We start from the raw sequence: 18969 nt of genomic DNA, 5'->3' as shown, positions 1-18969 counted from the left end.
AAATTCCAAATATGCATCCATGTAGTATTAAAAAATTAAAAATACACAAAATTGTTGTTTCTAAATACGCTAAGATGCAATCATTTACTAGCAAAGACAAACACAAAAACAAAATAATGTTTCTATTCAATACTAGGTTGGCAAGGATTTTTATTTATTTATTGTTGAAGTTAGAGCATTCACAGTGGTGATACTAAAAAATTTAGCTTTTAACACCTCAAAAAGCTACTTTATCTATTTTATCATCTTACTTTACAATACACCCAATATCAAATGTTCTATTTTTTTTTTATCACTTCATTTAAAATAATATAAACAACTCCTTAAAATAATAAAGAAAAAGAGAGAATTTGAGTTTTTAATTGAATGAAGAGATATAATCTTAATAAAATATTGTATTTTACTTTTAACAACTTACTACAATTAACTGGTATTTATACTAATTTACTATAGTTGTAAAAAATTTATTTTTTGTTTCTTTAATAACACATGATTTTTTGGTTCTTCGGTGGTAAAATATTTTTTATTTTTTATTTTTTTATAAAATACAATTACAATTGTAAATGTTTCTACTATTTTTGTTAAGTTTTTTGGTTGGATAGTTGCTATTTTGGACGATGCCAATTAGACTTATTAAGGAGAAGGGGTCTAAGATTTTGGAAGGGCGACCCAGTTACAAAAATAAAATATATAATAACTAACTAACTATATATATATATATATATATAGTTGGACCCAGGGGGGCCGAACCCCTTTAGACCCCTACCTGGGTCTGTCCCTACAAATAACAATAACGATAATTTACAGTAAGTGCATAAAGTTTGATAAGATTATTTGTTATCTATTAAGAGAATTGAAAAATTAACAAATTAACAAATTAGCTAAAGTCAATCATGTTTGTTATTTAGGCCCCTAAACACTCAAATTGTTTAACCTAATTTATTAACCAAGTTGTTACTTAGGTTTGTTATGCAAATCTGGGTTAAACAAATAACAATCATGGTGACCTAGGAAAACAAGCGATATGATAACCTAGGAAAACCAATGAAATAGTCCAGTTTCAAGGTAAAAAACCAGGGGGGTCAGGCTCTCTTAGGCCCTTTTGGACCCCACCTAGGTCCATCCTTGAAAATAACAATAATGATAATTTACAGTAAGTGCATAAAGTTTGATAAAATTATCTTTTCTCTATTAAGAGAATAGGAAAATTAACAAATTAACAAATTAGCTAAAGTCAATCGTGTTTGTTATTTAGGCTCCCAGAACACTCAGATTATTTAACCTAATTTATTAATCAAGTTGTTACTTAGGTTTGTTATGCAAATCTAGGTTAAACAAATGACAATCATATCACAATAGCAGAAAAGTAAAGAAAACAAGCGATATGATGACCCAAGAAAACCAATAAAACCGTCCATTTTCAACGTAAAAAACCTAGGGAGGATTTAACTTAAAAAATCCATGGGGCAACAAATTCAGTAAATTGAATGGAAGTGTTTACAATAGATTTTTTCCTAAATCTAATGCTACCTCTTGTAGTACTTACTCACGTGACCATATGCAGCTTCAAATCCACGAACTCTTCTATTTGAATTTATTGCATAAAAATACTCCAGTTTGTGACTTTGAAATCCCACTCAACGGTTTAGATCATCAACAATAGTTAATCTTGTTGCAGCAAATTATCTCCACTAGTACATGTAATATCAATCTAATCTCTCGTAGATATTTGTTGAGTTAGAAGGTTACAAAACCTCTCAAATCTTATAGAAGTAACTTACAAGTCTTGGAAAACACGTATTATGGTTTTGCTTTTATACCTAGCAGTGTTGAACTCAAACCCTAAACGTTTCGTGGGCTTTCACACCTTCCTTAAAATCTGCAGAAATTGCATCTCGATCAGGCGAGCAAGACAGATTCTAAATTCTTCTTTCTACAGCTTGAGTGCTTGATAAGTGTAATTTTTACAAGATTTTATTATCCTCTTATTTATTAAAATTTTTAGTTTTGATTTATTTCTTTTGATTTGATTTGATTTTTATTTATATTTATCTATTCATTTGAGCTTTAAAGGAATGAGAAGATTTCTGATTAATCTACAAGGGCTTTACATGCAAAGTGGGGCTAAGCCAATTGAATCAAGTCAGCTTACATCCAGCCAGGCATGAATTCAAGAGAAGACCAACCCAATTAAATTTAAGTCCAACTGGAGCAAGGAATCAAAGGAAATTTGCACCAAATCCAAGTCTAATTCGGATTAGGATTCCAACCTGCACATCAGTTAGTATTGTCAGCATAACTTTGGGCTTAGATGTCCATCGAGATGATTCAAGTTGGGCTGGAAAGTTAATTTAAAGGGCTACAACTTTGTAGTTTACCAAAAGCCCGAATTCTGAAGTTAAATGGCCAAAATAGTCAGTTAAGTGAAGCCTAAAAATCTAGGATTTTCTCCAAATGAGAATTCAACTTGGAATAGGATTCCTTTATCTATTTAAAGGCTCTTTAGGGCAAAAATTCAGTGTGCCGCATTGAAGTATTTTTTTTTTTTTTGGTAGTCTTTCTAAAGAGGAGGATCTGAGGACAAAGGCAAGAGCTTCATGTTGATCAACCAATTCAGATGAAAGACATAAGTTTTATTTGTTTTCTTTTCAATTTTATTATGAACTAAATTTTATTTTCTAGAGCATTGATGTAGTCTAGCAATGAACACACAATTTATATTTTGAGTTATTTTATTTTTAATATTTCCATGATTGAGTGTTTAATTCTTATTCTTAATGCTTACTATTTTTTTTTTACGAATTATTATTTGATCAGTTGAATTACAATGAAACCGAGAGGTGATTTGTTATTTTAGTTCTAGAATTAAACACCATTAGTTGAGCTAAAGTAGAGATGCTTTATCACGATTAGTGTGATTTTTCAGAAAATTCAAAGTACATAATGAGTCTCCAATTAATTAAATTCACATAGAGATACGGAATTGTTAGTTGAAGATATTTTTGATATTATTCAAGAGAAGATATTGAATACTTAAGGAATTTTTAATCATCAATGGGAGATTATTAGAATTTAATAATCAGGAAGAATAAATTGAGTGGGATTTGTTAGGTGAAATCAATCGCTCTAGATCCATTCTTATCATATTTTTTTTACGCTTTTAGATTTTTACATTTTGTATTCGTAGATTTATTTTTATTAAATAGTTTAATTTAATTCAGATAGTAGAACATTCCATTTATTTTTTATTTTCCAAATAGTAATTAATTTAGTGAATTTTGGTATTCAATAACATAGTTAATCCATGTGGGTTCGATATTCGTTTTCTAAAAACACTTTACTACTTGTTACGGCTCTGTGCACTTGCAGATTATTTTTTGCGAACAAGTTTTTGGTGCCGTTACCGAGGTTTAACTATTTGTTATTGATATTGATACTAGCTAGATATTTACTACTTTGGATCTTATTTTATTTATTTTAAAAAAAAATTAATTAGGTGCACCTAAGTTTGTTCTCTTTCTTTTTAGGAATTAGAAGTGCATGCCCCGGTCTAAACTGTTAGGTTCTAAAGTTTAGGATTTTATGTATTTAGAACTCTAATTATATTGTTGGCAAACCATGATCAAAACAATGTGTTTAGAAGTGTTTAGGTCTAGCTCAAAGTTGTGATTTTATGTAAAGTTGGAATCGAGTAAAAGCAGGAAGCATTGTGCCTTTCGGTCTAGCTCAATCGATCGAAAGACAGGCTCGATCGATCGAAGCTCGGGCAGAATGCTTTTCTGCAGATTCGTCCAACTCATCCCTAGTTGTTTTAAAACGTTTTTAGGGTTTCTTATTTGTCCTAAGTATAAAAGGCAAACCCTAGCCACGTTTTAGTGTTGCTCATATTTGCAGTTTGTGTAAATCTCTTGTGAGATGTAGAGGAGTTTTCCTTTACACAAACTTAGGGTTTTCAAGGAGAAGATTTATATACACCTTGATGATCAATTCAATTGCTGCCATTGAAGCTTAAAGAGAACACAAGCGGGTGTGCTTGTAGCTGGTGGTGAATCCAAGAAAGAAGGAGTCCGTGGATTCAAACCTTGCACGTGGTCGTGTCATAAGTTCTACTGGTTGGTAGCAATAAGAAGTCGAACGTGGGGGCTTGTAAGTCTTATTGTATGAACTTTGATTCTTTCAAGATAGTGAATTCAAGTTTACCTTGAGGATAGCTAGGTCAAATCCTCCCCAGGTTTTTACCGGTTTGGTTTCCTGGGTGATTATATCTTGTGTTATTTATTTTCCGCTGCTTTGCATGATTTAATCTTTTATATTGTGATAACCTAGACTTATTTAATTGGACTAAGTAAGAACTTGACTAATTACCTAGGTTTACTCAATTGTTTAAGGGGTCTAAAAACTGACAAGTGGTATCAAAGCGGTTAGCTCTTTTGTTGTTGATCCTTTGATCACTGAGCTGATCCTTGACCCCTGTTGTCATGGAACACGAACACTCTCTAGTTATTCCTCCTCACTTTGATGGGAATAATTATGCTTACTGGAAAGTAAGGATGACAGCATTCCTAAAATCCATTGATGAGAGGGTGTGGAACTCTGTTGAATACGAATAGGAGAAACCCACTACTCTTGTTAGTGAGTGGGAAACTTCTCAAAAAGAAGCAGTTTCGTTTAATAGCAAGGTTGTGAATGCAATTTTAACGCTGTTTCTATGAAGGAATTTAAGAGAATCTCGAATGTTGAGATCGCTCATACTGCTTGGAATATCCTCCAGACTGTGCATGAAGGCACAAAGGCTGTCAAAATAAATAAATTGTAGCAATTGACTTCTAAGTTTGAAAGCAATAGGATGTCTGATGATGAATCTTTTGATAAATTCTATGCTAAATTGAATAATATTGTTAATTCTGCTTTTAACTTGGGTGAAATCTATGATCAACCTAAAATTGTTAGGAAGATTCTTAGATCTTTGACTGAAGACTTTAGACCCAAGGTGACTGCCATTACTGAAAGCAAGGATGTGGACTCCATCCTTGTTGATGAACTTGTAGGATCTCTTCAATCCTATGAGTTGGATCTACCCAAAACTACCAAATCCAAATCAATGGCTCTTAAGTCAGTTGATGATGTTGAAGGTGGTGGATTTGATTATGAGCTCTCTGCTACAGAGATTGCCTACCTTGTCAAGAACTTTAAAAACTTTCTCAGGAATAGCAATAGAAAGGCAAGAGGCACAAACACTATTGAACCTAGAAATTTTAGGTAGCATGATCCCACTAAGGTTAACAACAATGATAAACCTAGAGAAATGGTAGGTCAATATTCCAATAATTCCTTCGGCTCTCAGTGTTTTGGATGTCAAGGGTATGGACACATGAAATCTGAATGTCCAACCTATTTGAAGTCTAAGGGTAAGGCTATGACTGTAACCCTTAGTGATTGTGAAGTTTCTGATCATAAGTCTGATTGTAATGAGAATGGAAACTTCATTACTTTCACTGCTACTGCTGTAGTTGATGAAAACATATCTGTTGAAGAGAACCCTTCTGATGGGGAACTCTCTGATGATGTAGATCTTTAAGAGGCCTGTAATAAACTTTACAAAGTCACTGCAAAGGATGTTATGAATGTTGAACTTGGCCTGAAGAAAATCGAATCTCTTGAGCTTGAAAAGAAAAATTTGCTTGTTAAATTGTTTGATGCTAATGATCTTTTGAACAATGTGAAAACTGAAAACATGCTTTTGCTTGATAAAGTTAAATCCTTGGAACTTGATTTATCTGTTGCTAGATCTGCTACTTCTAAACTTGATCAAATGCTGAGTGTTCAAAAGTCGTCTTCTGATAAAACTGGATTAGGTTATGTTGATAGCATCTCTGTGTCTGCTCCCCATTCCACAAAGTTTGTTCCTTCATCTTCTTCTTTTGAACCTTCAGTGAGTGAGATAGTGAGTGAAACTGTCAAACCCCCTGTGAGTGAGGTTGTTAAACCCTTAGAAGGTTCATCATCTAGGAAGATTAGTGTTGATCTGAAAGAATCTAAGCCTAAGAAGCCTACCCTATCTAAGGACAAAACACATGATAAACCTGCATGGGTTTGTCACTTTTGTGGAAAGTCTGGACACATCCGTCCAAATTGCTATAAGCTGCAAGTTGCTAAGAGAGCAAACAAACCAAAAGTACCTATGCCTCAAGCACTTGATCCTATGGTACTTATTGGTGATTTGGTAAAGGCTTTAAACCTTTATTTCAATCCTGGAGTTGGTAATCATTCTCAAGTGAATAAGAACTCCAATGCTCGTGGTGCATCTAAAAGGTTTTGGATGCAAAAGACTCGACCTAACTGAGTCTTTCTGACATGGTCCTTGTACTTCATTTGCTCTACCCTTTGTGACCATTGGTCTTTGATTTTGTTTTTTTTTTTTTTTTTTTTTGTTTCTAGGATTTGCATAGCATAACATTCATGCATTTCATTCTAGGTGTTTTTTTTTTTTTTTATTAAAAAAAAAAAAAAAAAAAAAAAGAGGGAGCACATTTTGTTTTGCACTATTCTTCTTGGTTTTTGAGAACAAGGTTGGTTAATTTATTTTCACATAACATGTCTTTTGTACCTTGTTTAGCTTGGATGAGCTTTTATTGCACTTTTGTAGTTTGAGCTTTGTAATGCATGTTGTGTGGAAAAGATGTTTATGGTTTTGATCACTTTGTCTTGATTTTGAAGTCACATGGCTTTGACTGTCGGACTTGAACTTTTAGAGAAAGGCATAAATAACCATCTCATCACTGTTCACTAGCCAATCATGAACATCTTAGTGCATATCATAAGATTTTGTACTCGAGAAAGTGTAGCACATGCACAAAAAGAACATAAGGTAAAGCCTCAGGTTAAATTGCTTAATTTTTAAAATCAAAATTGGTATGTACTATTAGGCTTGATGCCAAACTCACATAACTTAAAATTGGAATGTATATTATGAGGCATACATACAAGAAACTTACATGATTGCAAGCTTATGATCTAGGAGATGTAGGAGTTATATGATGTAACTCTTTAGGTGATAGTCTCTTTTAAATTCTTTGTGATGAATTTTGTAGAATTTGTGATTGATTGCTATTCACATATCACCTCACAAGCATCTCAAGCTTTTGCTAGTTGCACACACTACACGAGTTACTCTTTGCTAAACATTGTACATGTTATTGTGTGTGTTTATGGTCTGACCAACCAAGTTTTGCAAATACTTTGAATTATGTGCAAACTTAATTTGTTACTTGAAAATTTGTGGAGAATGCAAAAATTTTGTTTTTGGGAATTTTGGGCTTAAAATCCTTGATTTGAAAATCATATCATCCCATACTCATGCATTTTTGTTCTTAAATTTCAATGCTTTGAGCTAAATCAACTTGTTTTTCAAAAATTGTGTTTTTTTTCTCAAATATGATGAGCCTCTGCCTAATTCGATCGGTCCATTTTGTTTTTCGACCGATTGAAATTTTTTAAATTTGAGAGAGGGAGTCTCTATCTGTTTCGACCGATCGAGGCTGATTTTCGACCAATCGAAACTCGTGAATCAGGTTATTTAAAAAGACAGAATTGGACTTTTTCAAAGTACTTTTCAAATAGTTTTCTTTTCTCTCTCTCTCTCTCTCTCTCTCTCTCTCTCTGCGTTGGCTCTAGGCTCCACCATCCATTTTTTGTCATTTTCCTTCAAGATTTTTGCAATGTTTTTGTCCTTGGAAGCCGGTAAGTCCCTTTTGCCCTTCTTTTTCAAGTTTATTTCTTGATTTCATGCATTATCATGGGTATTTTCGGCACTTTCAACATATTGGGGTTTTTGATGATTCGAACCTATTTTTGTGAAATTGATCAATGGGTTTTTGTGCTATGATGCTATAATGATGTTCCCTATAGTTTAATTTGATCAATTTTGTGGGTTTTGAAAAATTGAAAATTCTAGGGTTTTGAATTTTATCCGAATTGGGGATTTTGTCAAATTGGCTTAAATTGATGAAATTGGCTTATCCAATTGATATATTTGGTCATTATTTTTGTTATTATATCATGTGTAATGATCAATTCGTCAATATTTTTCAAATTGATCAAGTGGTTTTCCAAATTTTGTGGTTTTTGTGTTAAAATCTTAATGTTCAAGCCAGTTTTGTAATTTGAACCTTTTGGACTTAATTCGCTGCATTAGAACATGCATCATGATATTTAATCTTGTTCATGCATCATATAGTTTTTTATTCTATATTCTGTTTTTGTGCTAACTTACAGTCTGCCCTTGGTTTTGGTTTTGTGTTTTTTTTTTTTGTTCTTTCGCTCTGTGTTTTGATCCTTATCTTAACACCATGCCTAGGAAAACTAGAGCCCATAGGACCACTTCCACTTCCTCTAAGTCTCCCACTAGGGTTGAGCTGTTTAAGAATGATGAGTGTAGAGAAGCCTATGACACTTTGAACTGTAAGCGTAAGATCTGGTCTGAGTGAGCTGTTGTGTTAGATGAGCTTGATCCAGCCATTAGGGCCAATTTTGAGTCTAAAGGTTGGTTGCCTTTCTTAGAGATAAATCATCCACCCCCGACCTCCTTGATTAGAGAGTTCTTCTCGAACCTCTCTTGCCACGTCTATGATTCCAACACCCTAGTTAGGAGTTGGATACGAGGTGTAGAGTTCACCATTACCCCTCGGGTAGTGGTTGAGGCTCTTGGGGTGCCGGTTGTTCGGGATGCTGATTATCCTTATGATGAACCACCCTCATTAGACGTTGTCATGTCTTACATCACTGGGTCATCTATCAAATGGGGTTCTGATCCTCGGATCACGTCCGCTGAGCTTACCGAGATGGCCTATCTCTTCTTTAGGATAGCGTGTCATTCCTTGTGGCCTATCTCTCACTTCCACACCATCCCTTTAAAGCGATGTGTTTTTTTGTACGCCTTTGTTTCTGGAGCGTCTATCAGTTTTCCTCACTTGTTCCTTCGTTCTTTGAACGAGGTTCATAGGAGTTCTGCCGTAGGGTATGCACTGATTCATCCTATTTTCATTCATAGGATTTTGCTCTTCTTAGGTCCAGATGGTTTTTCATCTGGTGAGCCTATTCATGTGATTGCTCCCATAGGTGCCACTTTTCGTCGTCAGAGGGCTGCTCAGTTGCGAGTTGCTCCTTTTCATCCTAGAGGTGCGTCATCTAGTGGTGTTCCCCCTCCTTCCTCTTCTACAGGTACAACTGCTGCTGAGAATTCAGGTGCTGCTGCTGATGCTGATACTAATGTTCCTCCACCGACTGCTTCGGATGATTCAGACATTTGTCGCACGTTGGATCATGTCTTGACCGTTCAGGCGGCTCAAGGACAGATTTTGGTGGACGTACTCGATGAGATCCGTGCCTTGCGTGCGAAGTTGGCGCAGTTTAAACCACCTCCTTTTTGATGATGGATATCTTGTTTGCCCTTTGGCATTCCGTCACAAAAAGGGGGAGTACTTTGTAGGTTTTTTGTCTTCAGGGGGAGTTTTATTTGTTTTTGATTGGAGCTTGTGGAGTTTTAGATTGTATCTAGGTGCTTCACTTTGTACTTATGCATTTTTTGCTCTTACCTTGTTTTTGATGGGATATTCTTGTTAGGGGGAGTTTTATGTTTTGTTGGTACTTTATTTGTTTCTTGTTTCAAACTGCTTATTGATTTATATTTATGAGTTATTCATTGATATATGTCTTTATTTGTGTGTTGTTTGAAATCAAGAAATTATTTCGTTTACTTTTATTGTTTCCACATATGCGGTTATGCATTTTGTTTAGTGTTTCAGGAAATATACAGGTTGATTCAATTAAGCTGCTGTTTACACTTGCAACTGATGGATAGTAGTTAGGATTGAATTTGGTTTATGAGCATTATTTTGTAAAGGGCTTTTTATTTTGTAAACTTTGAGCTTCTAGTTGTGTTTTGTCACGGATTGCCAAAGGGGGAGTTTGTTAGTTTCTAAAGTTTAGGATTTTATGTATTTAGAACTCTAATTGTATTGTTGGTAAACCATGATAAAAATAATGTGTTTAGAAGTGTTTAAGTCTAGCTCAAAGTTGTGATTTTATGTAAAGTTGGAATCGAGTAAAAGCAAGAAGCATTATGCCTTTCAGCCTGGCTCGATCGATCGAAGCTCGGGCAGAATGCTTTTCTGCAGATTTGTCCAACTCAGCCCTAGTTGTTTTAAAACGTTTTTAGGGTTTCTTATTTGTCCTAAGTATAAAAGGCAAACCCTAGCCACATTTTCAAGGAGAAGATTTATCTATGCCTTGATGATCAATTCAGTTGCTGCCATTGAAGCTTAAAGAAAATACAAGCGGGTGTGCTTGTAGCTGGTGGTGAATCCAAGAAAGAAGGAGTCCATGGATTTGGAGTTTGCACGTGGTCGTGTCAGTAAGTTCTACTGGTTGGTAGCAATAAGAAGTCGAGCGTGGGGGCTTGTAAGTCTTATTGTATGAACTTCGATTCTTTCAAGATAGTGGATTCGAGTTTACCTTGAGGATAGCTAGGTTAAATCCTCCTCAGTTTTTTACCGGTTTGGTTTCCTGGGTGATCATATCTTGTGCTATTATTTTCCGCTGCTTTGCATGATTTGATCTTTTATATTGTGATAACCTAGACTTGTTTAATTGGACTAAGTAACAACTGAACTAATTACCTAGGTTTAATCAATTGTTTAAGGGGTATAAAAACTGACATAAACCATTAGAGCATACACTCATTGATCCTGAAATTGAAAGAACCTTACGTTAGCTCAAGAAAAGAAGAAAGAGTCCAACACATCTCTATCTAACATGGCCGACCAAGAGCGAAAGACGTTAAGAGATTATGTTATGCCCTCGGTCAATGGAGTTATATAAAGCATAAGGAGGCCAGCCATACAAGCCAATAATTTTGAGATCAAGTCGGCCATCATTCAGATGATACAGTAGACTGTCCAGTTCGGGGGGCTGTCACAAGAGGATCCTAATGTCCATATTGCAAATTTCTTGGAAATTTGTGATACTTTTAAACATAACGGAGTGATAGATGATGCGATTCGACTAAGGCTTTTTCCCTTCTCACTTAGGGATAAAGCCAAAGTTTGGTTGAATTCTTTGCCACCTGGCCTCATTACTACATGGGAGGAGTTGGCACAAAAATTTTTAGCAAAATATTTCCCTCCCACAAAGGCAGCAAAGTTAAGGAATGATATCACCACGTGCGTCCAATTGGAGGGTGAATCATTATATGAAGCATGGGAGAGGTACAAAGATTTATTGCGAAGTTGTCCTCCTCATGACCTTCCAACATGGCTTCAAGTGCAAACATTCTACAATGGTCTAGGAGCTACAAACAGGTCTATGGTTGATGCAGTAGCTGGTGGAGCTTTAACGAGTAAAACTCATAAGGCAGCCTATGAACTTCTGGAAGAATCGGCATCCAACACCTATCAATGGCCTACAGAAAGAGCAATGCCAAGAAAGACAGCTGGAGTTTTAGAACTTGATTCTATTACCTCATTGGCGGCACAGATGGCAACTTTGTCTCAACAACTAGGTAAAATGAATGTTAATGCTATTCAAACTAATGTTGTTTGTGATCATTGTGCAAGAAATCATTCAAGTGTCCACTGCCAAATGGGAAATCCTTTTGCCCAATCGAGTTATGGACAAGCAAATTACGTGTCAAATTTTCAACTTCAAAATAATCCATACTCAAACACGTACAATCCTGGATGGAGGAATCACCCTAACTTCTCATGGAGCAATAACCAAGGGCTGGCTAAACCACTTCAGCAATTTCCACAGAAGGAGAAGAAGCCGACACTTGAGGACATGTTCATGCAGTACATACAGAAGACAGACGTGGCGATCCAAAACAACTCAACTTCAATCCGTAATCTTGAGGTGCAGATCGGTTAGCTCTCATGCATGCTCACAGAGAGGATTGCAGGAACTTTGCCGAGCAACACTGTCACCAATCCTAAAGAACATGCAAAGGCAATATCATTGAGAAGTGGGCGAACATATGAGGAGCCAAAAATAACAAATGCCAAACAAGATGAAGCTGTGGATAATGAGGAGTCAAAGATGAAGGAAGCCGAGTCAGAGATGAAAGAAGTGGAGCAAGCTGAGAAGATTAAGGAGAATGAAAGAGCTTCAAAATCCAAAAGATCCAGGGAAGATACTTTTAAGACTTATTCTCCTTCAATTTATGATCCACCAATTCCTTTTCTGCAAAGATTAAGAAAAAATAATGTGGATGATCAGTTTTCTAAATTTCTAAGTATATTTAAGCAATTGCATATTAATATTCCTCTCATTGAAGCTTTGGAACAAATGCCTAAATATGCTAAATTTTTGAAGGATATTATATCAAAGAAGCGGAAATTGGAGGAGCATGAAATAGTAATGCTGACAGAGGAGAGTAGTGCAATCCTACAAAAGAAGCTGCTGTCTAAGCTAAAAGATCTGAGGAGTTTCACTATCCCTTGTACTATAGGAAAACCTTATTTTGATAGAGCTTTATGTGATTTAGGGGCAAGTATTAATCTAATGCCTCTCTATTTTTAGGAAATTGGGTCTTGGAGAAGTAAAGCCGACCACTATCTCTTTATAATTGGCGGATAGATCTATTAAATATCCAAGAGGAGTCATTGAGGACGTATTAGTAAAAGTTGACAAGTTCATCTTCTCAGCTGACTTCATTGTCCTTGATATGGATGAGGACGAGGAGATCCCTTTGATATTGGGTCGACCTTTCCATGTGACGGGGAGAACCTTAATTGATGTCCAGCAAGGAAAACTTGTTTTGAGGGTCGGAGAGGATGAGGTCACTTTTGATGTATTTAAGTCTATGAAATTTCCTTCCGAGACACATTCTTGCTTTCAAATAAGTGACCAAGACATGATCATGGCTGATGAGACCTGTGCAATTAATTTTCTAAAGTTACCACTTGAGGTATGTCTTACTCGCTCTACACCTGTAAAATTCAATGATGAAGAGGTTAAAGAGTGTGAAAGATATTTGGAGGCTACACCACTCTTTCCTCCTTCAATGCAACCAAAAGTGGAAGACTTAAAATCATGTCAGCCAACATCTCTACTAGAGGAACCACCTAAACTTGAGCTCAAACCGCTTCCATCAAATTTAAGGTACGCTTTCTTAGGCCAAGACTCTACTTTTCCAGTTATTATTAACAGTTCTTTGAGTGATGTAGAGGAGGAAAAGTTGCTTGGAATCTTGCGGGAACACAAAAAGGCTTTGGGTTGGACCATCTTTGACATCAAAGGAATTAGTCCTTGAATTTGCACACACAAGATTTTAATGGAGGATAAATATAAGCCGATTGTCCAACCCCAGAGAAGATTGAACCCATCAATGCAAGAAGTGGTGCATAAAGAAGTGCTGAAGCTATTAGATGCCGGAATTATTTATCCTATCTCGGACAGCGCATGGGTAAGTCCAGTACAAGTCGTCCCAAAGAAAGGTGGAATAACTGTGATAAAAAATGATAATAATGAACTTATACCAACAAGGACGGTCACGGGATGGAGAATTTGCATAGATTATAGAAGACTTAATGATGCAACTCAGAAAGATCATTTCCCTTTACCTTTTATTGATCAAATGCTAGAAAGACTTGCAGGGCATGCTTACTACTGTTTTCTGGATGGATACTCTGGTTATAATCGAACAGCCATCATGCTTGAAGATCAAGAGAAGACCACTTTTACTTGTCCATATGGAACATTTCCATATAGGCGGATGCCTTTTGGCCATTGCAATGCGCCAGCCACATTTCAAAGATGCATGATGTCCATCTTCTCGGACATGGTGGAAAATTTTTTAGAAGTCTTCATGGATGACTTCTCTGTCTTTGGATATTCTTTTGATAACTGTTTGTCTAACTTATCGTCAGTTTTGCATAGATGTGAGGAGACAAATTTAGTATTGAACTGGGAAAAATGCCACTTCATGGTAGAGGAAGGGATAGTGCTAGGCCACCGAATTTCCTCTAAGGGAATTGAAGTTGACAAAGCAAAAATAGAGGTGATCAAAAAACTCCCACCACTAGCCAATGTGAAGGGCGTGAGAAGTTTCTTGGGACACGCCGGATTCTACCGATGGTTTATTAAGGATTTTTCACAAATTACTAAACCTCTTTGCAAGTTGTTGATTAGAGACACTCGATTTGAATTTTCTGATGAATGCTCGCATGCTTTTGAAACACTAAAAAAGAAATTAATTTCAGCACCTATAATTGTTTCACCGGATTGGAATTTACCGTTTGAATTAATGTGTGATGCCAGTGATTATGCTATAGAGGCTGTTTTAGGGCAGAGAAAAGATAAAAATTTTCATGTTATTTATTTTGCAAGTAGGACCCTAACAGAAGCTCAACTGAATTATGCCACTACTAAAAAAGAATTATTAGGAGTTGTTTTTGCTTTTGACAAATTTCGTTCTTACTTGATAGGTTCGAAGGTGATTGTCTACACCGATCACTTTGCTCTGAAGTACTTGCTTGCAAAGAAGGATGCTAAACCAAGATTGCTTCGATGGATTTTGCTTCTACAAGAATTCAATTTGGAGATTAAGGACAAGAAGGGTATTGAAAATTTGGTGGCAGATCACTTATCTCAGATGGAGCTTCAAGGTATGGATGATGAGCAGCAATTTCAAATAAAAGAAGCATTCCCGGATGAGCATTTGATGGCTATCCAAGTTGTTCCATGGTACGCTGACATAGTCAACTACTTGGTGTCGCGAATTCTACCTCCCAAGATGACATGCAACAAAAGAAGAAGTTCTTCTCTGACTTGAAATATTATTTTTGGGAAGAACCATTTTTATACCGGCACTATGCGGACCAGATTATCAGAAGATGTATGCCCAAGGAGGAGATGGAGAACATACTCAGACATTGTCATTCATTGGAAGTTGGCGGCCACTTTGGTGGTGCAAAAACAGCAGCAAAAATTCTACAATTCGGGTTTTATTGGCCATCTATTTTTAAAGATGCATTTAAATTTGTTAATTTGTGTGATCATTGTCAAAGAGTTGGAAATATTTCTAGGAAACATGCGATGCCTTTAAACAATATTTTAGTGATTGAATTATTTGATGTTTGGGGTATAGATTTCATGGGTCCTTTGCCATCCTCATACTCTAGCAAATTTATTTTGGTGGTTGTAGATTATGTCTCCAAATGGGTGGAAGCAGTCGCCTTGCCGACTAATGATGCGAGAGTGGTAGTGAATTTTCTACGAAAGAATATCTTCTCCCGATTCGGCACTCCAAGGGCAATAATCAGTGATGGTGGAAAGCATTTTTGCAATCGCCAATTTGAAGCACTACTGACTAAGTATGGAGTTACACATCACATGGCGACACCATACCATCCTCAAACGAGCGGACAAGTCGAGGTATCTAATCGAGAGCTGAAGCGTATATTGGAAAGACCGTGAATATCTCTCGTACAGACTGGGTGAGAAAATTAGATGATGCTTTATGGGCCTATAGAACAACATTCAAAAGACTGATCGGGATGTCACCATACCGGCTCGTTTGTGGAAAAGCATGCCATCTACCGGTGGAGCTAGAACATAGAGGCTATTGAGCGACAAGGATACTGAACTTTGATCTACAAGCAGCTAGCAAGAAGAGAATATTGCAAATCAATGAGATGGATGAGTTCCGCAATGATGCTTATGAGAATGCTCGAATTTACAAAGATAAAACTAAGAGATGGCATGATAAGCATATTCTATGTAGGGAATTCGAAGTCGGGCAAAAATTTCTATTATTTAACTCGAGACTTCAACTCTGTCCAGGAAAGCTGGGCTCTTGGTGGTCAAGACCATTTGTGGTAACCTAAGTTTTTCCCTATGGGGCGGTTGAAGTCCATCATGAAAAAAAGGGACATTCAAAGTAAATGGACAGAGATTAAAACCCTATATGGATGGAGACTTTAACTCAGAAAAATGCTCCATCGATCTCATCAGTAAAAAAAGATGAGAGGATCACGTCCAACTACAGACGTTAAATAAAGCGCTTTTGGGAGGCAACCCAAGTTTTTTTTTTTTATGTTTGTGTTTTTTTTTTTACTTTTATTTTTTTCTTTTACCTTATTTTTTTTCTTTCATTTTGTAGGAATAAAGAGACCAAAGAAATCTTCAATGGGTACATGGCTGCACCTCAAGGAAAAATATTCAATAAAAAAAAAAATCAGGGGAGCATCTCTTCTCCTTTCTCATTCTTTTATTTAGTTTTTCTTCCTTTTTCCCAATTGAGGACAGTGTGAAATTTAAGTTTGGGGGAAGGGATTTTATTTTTAATATTTCAAAAAAAAAAAAATTGCCTATGATAAGAATATGGTTGAAATTTCTTATAATTTTTAGGAATCATTCTCATTGCTTAAGTCTAGTTGTTAATTCTTTACTTGATCTTGTTTAAATTGATATGATCATTAATCATTGTGCATACCTAGAGAAATTTTATGTGAATTTTGTAAATTTGGATGGTCTCTACTTATTCTAGAACTTGTTGAATTATACAGAATATTACTTGGGAAGTGATTTTGGCATTCTTTGAATCGATTGAGCCTTTCAAGCTTACCTCTTTATTATCTTTATCCCTAGTTATCCAACTGATCTATTCTTACACTGGGTTGAAGAAAAGAGAAGATATATGAGTGTTTGAGAAAAAAAAAAAAAACAAAAAAAACAAAAAAAAAAACAAGAAGAAGAAGAAAATTGTACAAAGTTCCATTTACTCCAATGTTTTGAGTTGCTTAGTAACTAGGGGTATTCATTACCAATGTTTACTCTTACGTCAAACCGTAACTTGAACTATGAGTATGCAAAAGCACTTCAAGTTTGTGACTTGTTGAGTAACTGGGTGCATCCATCACAAATGCCTGCATTCACGTCAAAAGATAAATGACGACTAGAAGTAAAAAAAAAAAAAAAAAAAAAAAAATGATGAAGAGAGAGGTATTTTAAGATATTCAAAGGATTGAGAAAAATTATATTTTAGAAGTGAGAGTGCTCTATTTGCTTAAAACCTTATCTTTTCTTTATAGCCCTCACCATAGCCATACATCACAAGCCTAATAAGACCTATTGATCCTGGGTAATATTTTGTTGTATATTAGTGGGGAGTGATTTAAAAAGCAAGCTTTTGGAATTTTTAGAGATCCGTACTTATTTACTTGTTTGCATAAAACTATCCGGGAAGCTAATGATGAAGTGAGAATGATAATGCGATGGAGTTGAGTTTTGCATTAACTTTTGGACTTGATTAATTTGGAATGATTCCTTTGCATTATAAGCTTTCTACAGATCTTTGAGGCAAGAAGAAAAAAAATTTTAATTTATGAAGCAAAGCTTGTTTTAGTTGTTCTTTTTTTCTTTCTTTCTTTGCTCGAGGACTAGCAAAGTTTAAGTTTGGGGGAATTTGATAAGTGTGATTTTTACATGATTTTTATTATCCTCTTATTTATTAAAATTTTTAGTTTTCCTTTATTTCTTTTGATTTGATTTGATTTTTATTTATATTTATCTATTCATTTGTGCTTTGAAGGAATGAGAAGATTTCTGATTAATCTACAAGGGCTTTACATGCAAAGTGGTTCTAGGCCAATTGAATCAAGTCAACTTACATCCAGCCAGGCATGAATTCAAGAGAAGACCAATCCAATTAAATTTAAGTCCAACTGGAGCAAGGAATCAAAGGAAATTTGCACCAAATCCAAGTCCAATTCGGATTAGGATTCCAGCCTGCACATCAGTTAGTATTTTCAGCATAACGTTGGGCTCAGATGTCCAATTGAGATGATTCAAGTTGGGCTGGAAAGTTAATTTAAAGTGCTACAACTTTGTAGTTTACCAAAATCGCGAATTCTGAGGTTAAATGGGCCAAAATAGTCAGTTAAGTGAAGCCTAAAAATCTGGGATTTTCTCCAAATGGGAATTCAACTTGTAATAGGATTCCTTTACCTATTTAAAGGCTCTTTAGGGCAAAAATTTAGTGTGCTGCATTGAAGTATTTTTTTTTTGGGAGTCTTTCTAAAGAGGAGGATCTGAGGACAAAGGCGAGAGTTTCATGTTGATCAATCAATTCAGATGAAAGACATAAGTTTTATTTGTTTTCTTTTCAATTTTATTATGAACTAAATTTTATTTTCTAGAGCATTGATGTAGTCTAGCAATGAACACACAATTTATATTTTGAGTTATTTTATTTTTAATATTTCCATGATTGAGTGTTTAATTCTTATTCTTAACGCTTACTATTTTTCTTACGAATTATTGTTTGATCAATTGAATTACAATGAAACGGAGAGGTGATTTGTTATTTTAGTTCTAGAATTAAACACCATTAGTTGAGCTAAAGTAGAGATGCTTAACTGTGATTAGTGTGATTTTTCAGAAAATTCAAAGTACATAATGAGTCTCCAATTAATTAAATTCGCAATGAGATATGGAATTGTTAGTTGAAGATATTTTTGATATTATTTGAGAGAAGATATTGAATACTTAAGGAATTTTTAATCATCAACGGGAGACTATTAGAATTTAATAATTAGGAAGAATAAATTTTGTGGGATTTGTTAGGTGAAATCAACCGCTCTAGATCCATTCTTATCATATTTTTTTACGCTTTTAGATTTTTAGTTTTTGTATTCGTAGATTTATTTTTATTAAATAGTTTAATTTAATTCAAATAGTAGAACATTCCTTTTATTTTTAATTTTCCACATAGTAATTAATTTAGTGAATTTTGGTATTCAATAACATAGTTAATCCTTGTGGGTTCGACATTCGTTTTCTAAAAACACTTTACTACTTGTTACAATTTTGTGCGCTTGCAGATTATTTTTCGCGAACAGTGTTCTTAAATCTTTACTTGAATCAACTTGAGCAATGTCTAAAACTGTTCTAAGACATTAATATCTTATACTA

At 35.2% G+C, this 18969-nt stretch overlaps 1 non-coding gene across 1 annotated transcript; it reads right to left on the bottom strand.

Annotated features, from left to right (window-relative positions):
- Positions 1 to 11196: 11196 nt before the first annotated feature.
- On the bottom strand, positions 11197 to 11303 carry LOC126731992 (small nucleolar RNA R71). Its single transcript, XR_007659184.1, has one exon. It is a non-coding gene; the product is annotated as a small nucleolar RNA R71 (small nucleolar RNA).
- Between the last annotated feature and the right edge of the window lie 7666 nt (positions 11304 to 18969).

The sequence above is a fragment of the Quercus robur genome, chromosome 5, assembly GCF_932294415.1.
Source record: "Quercus robur chromosome 5, dhQueRobu3.1, whole genome shotgun sequence".
Taxonomy (NCBI): Eukaryota; Viridiplantae; Streptophyta; class Magnoliopsida; order Fagales; family Fagaceae; genus Quercus; species Quercus robur.
This window is presented reverse-complemented; position numbering and strand designations above follow the sequence as displayed.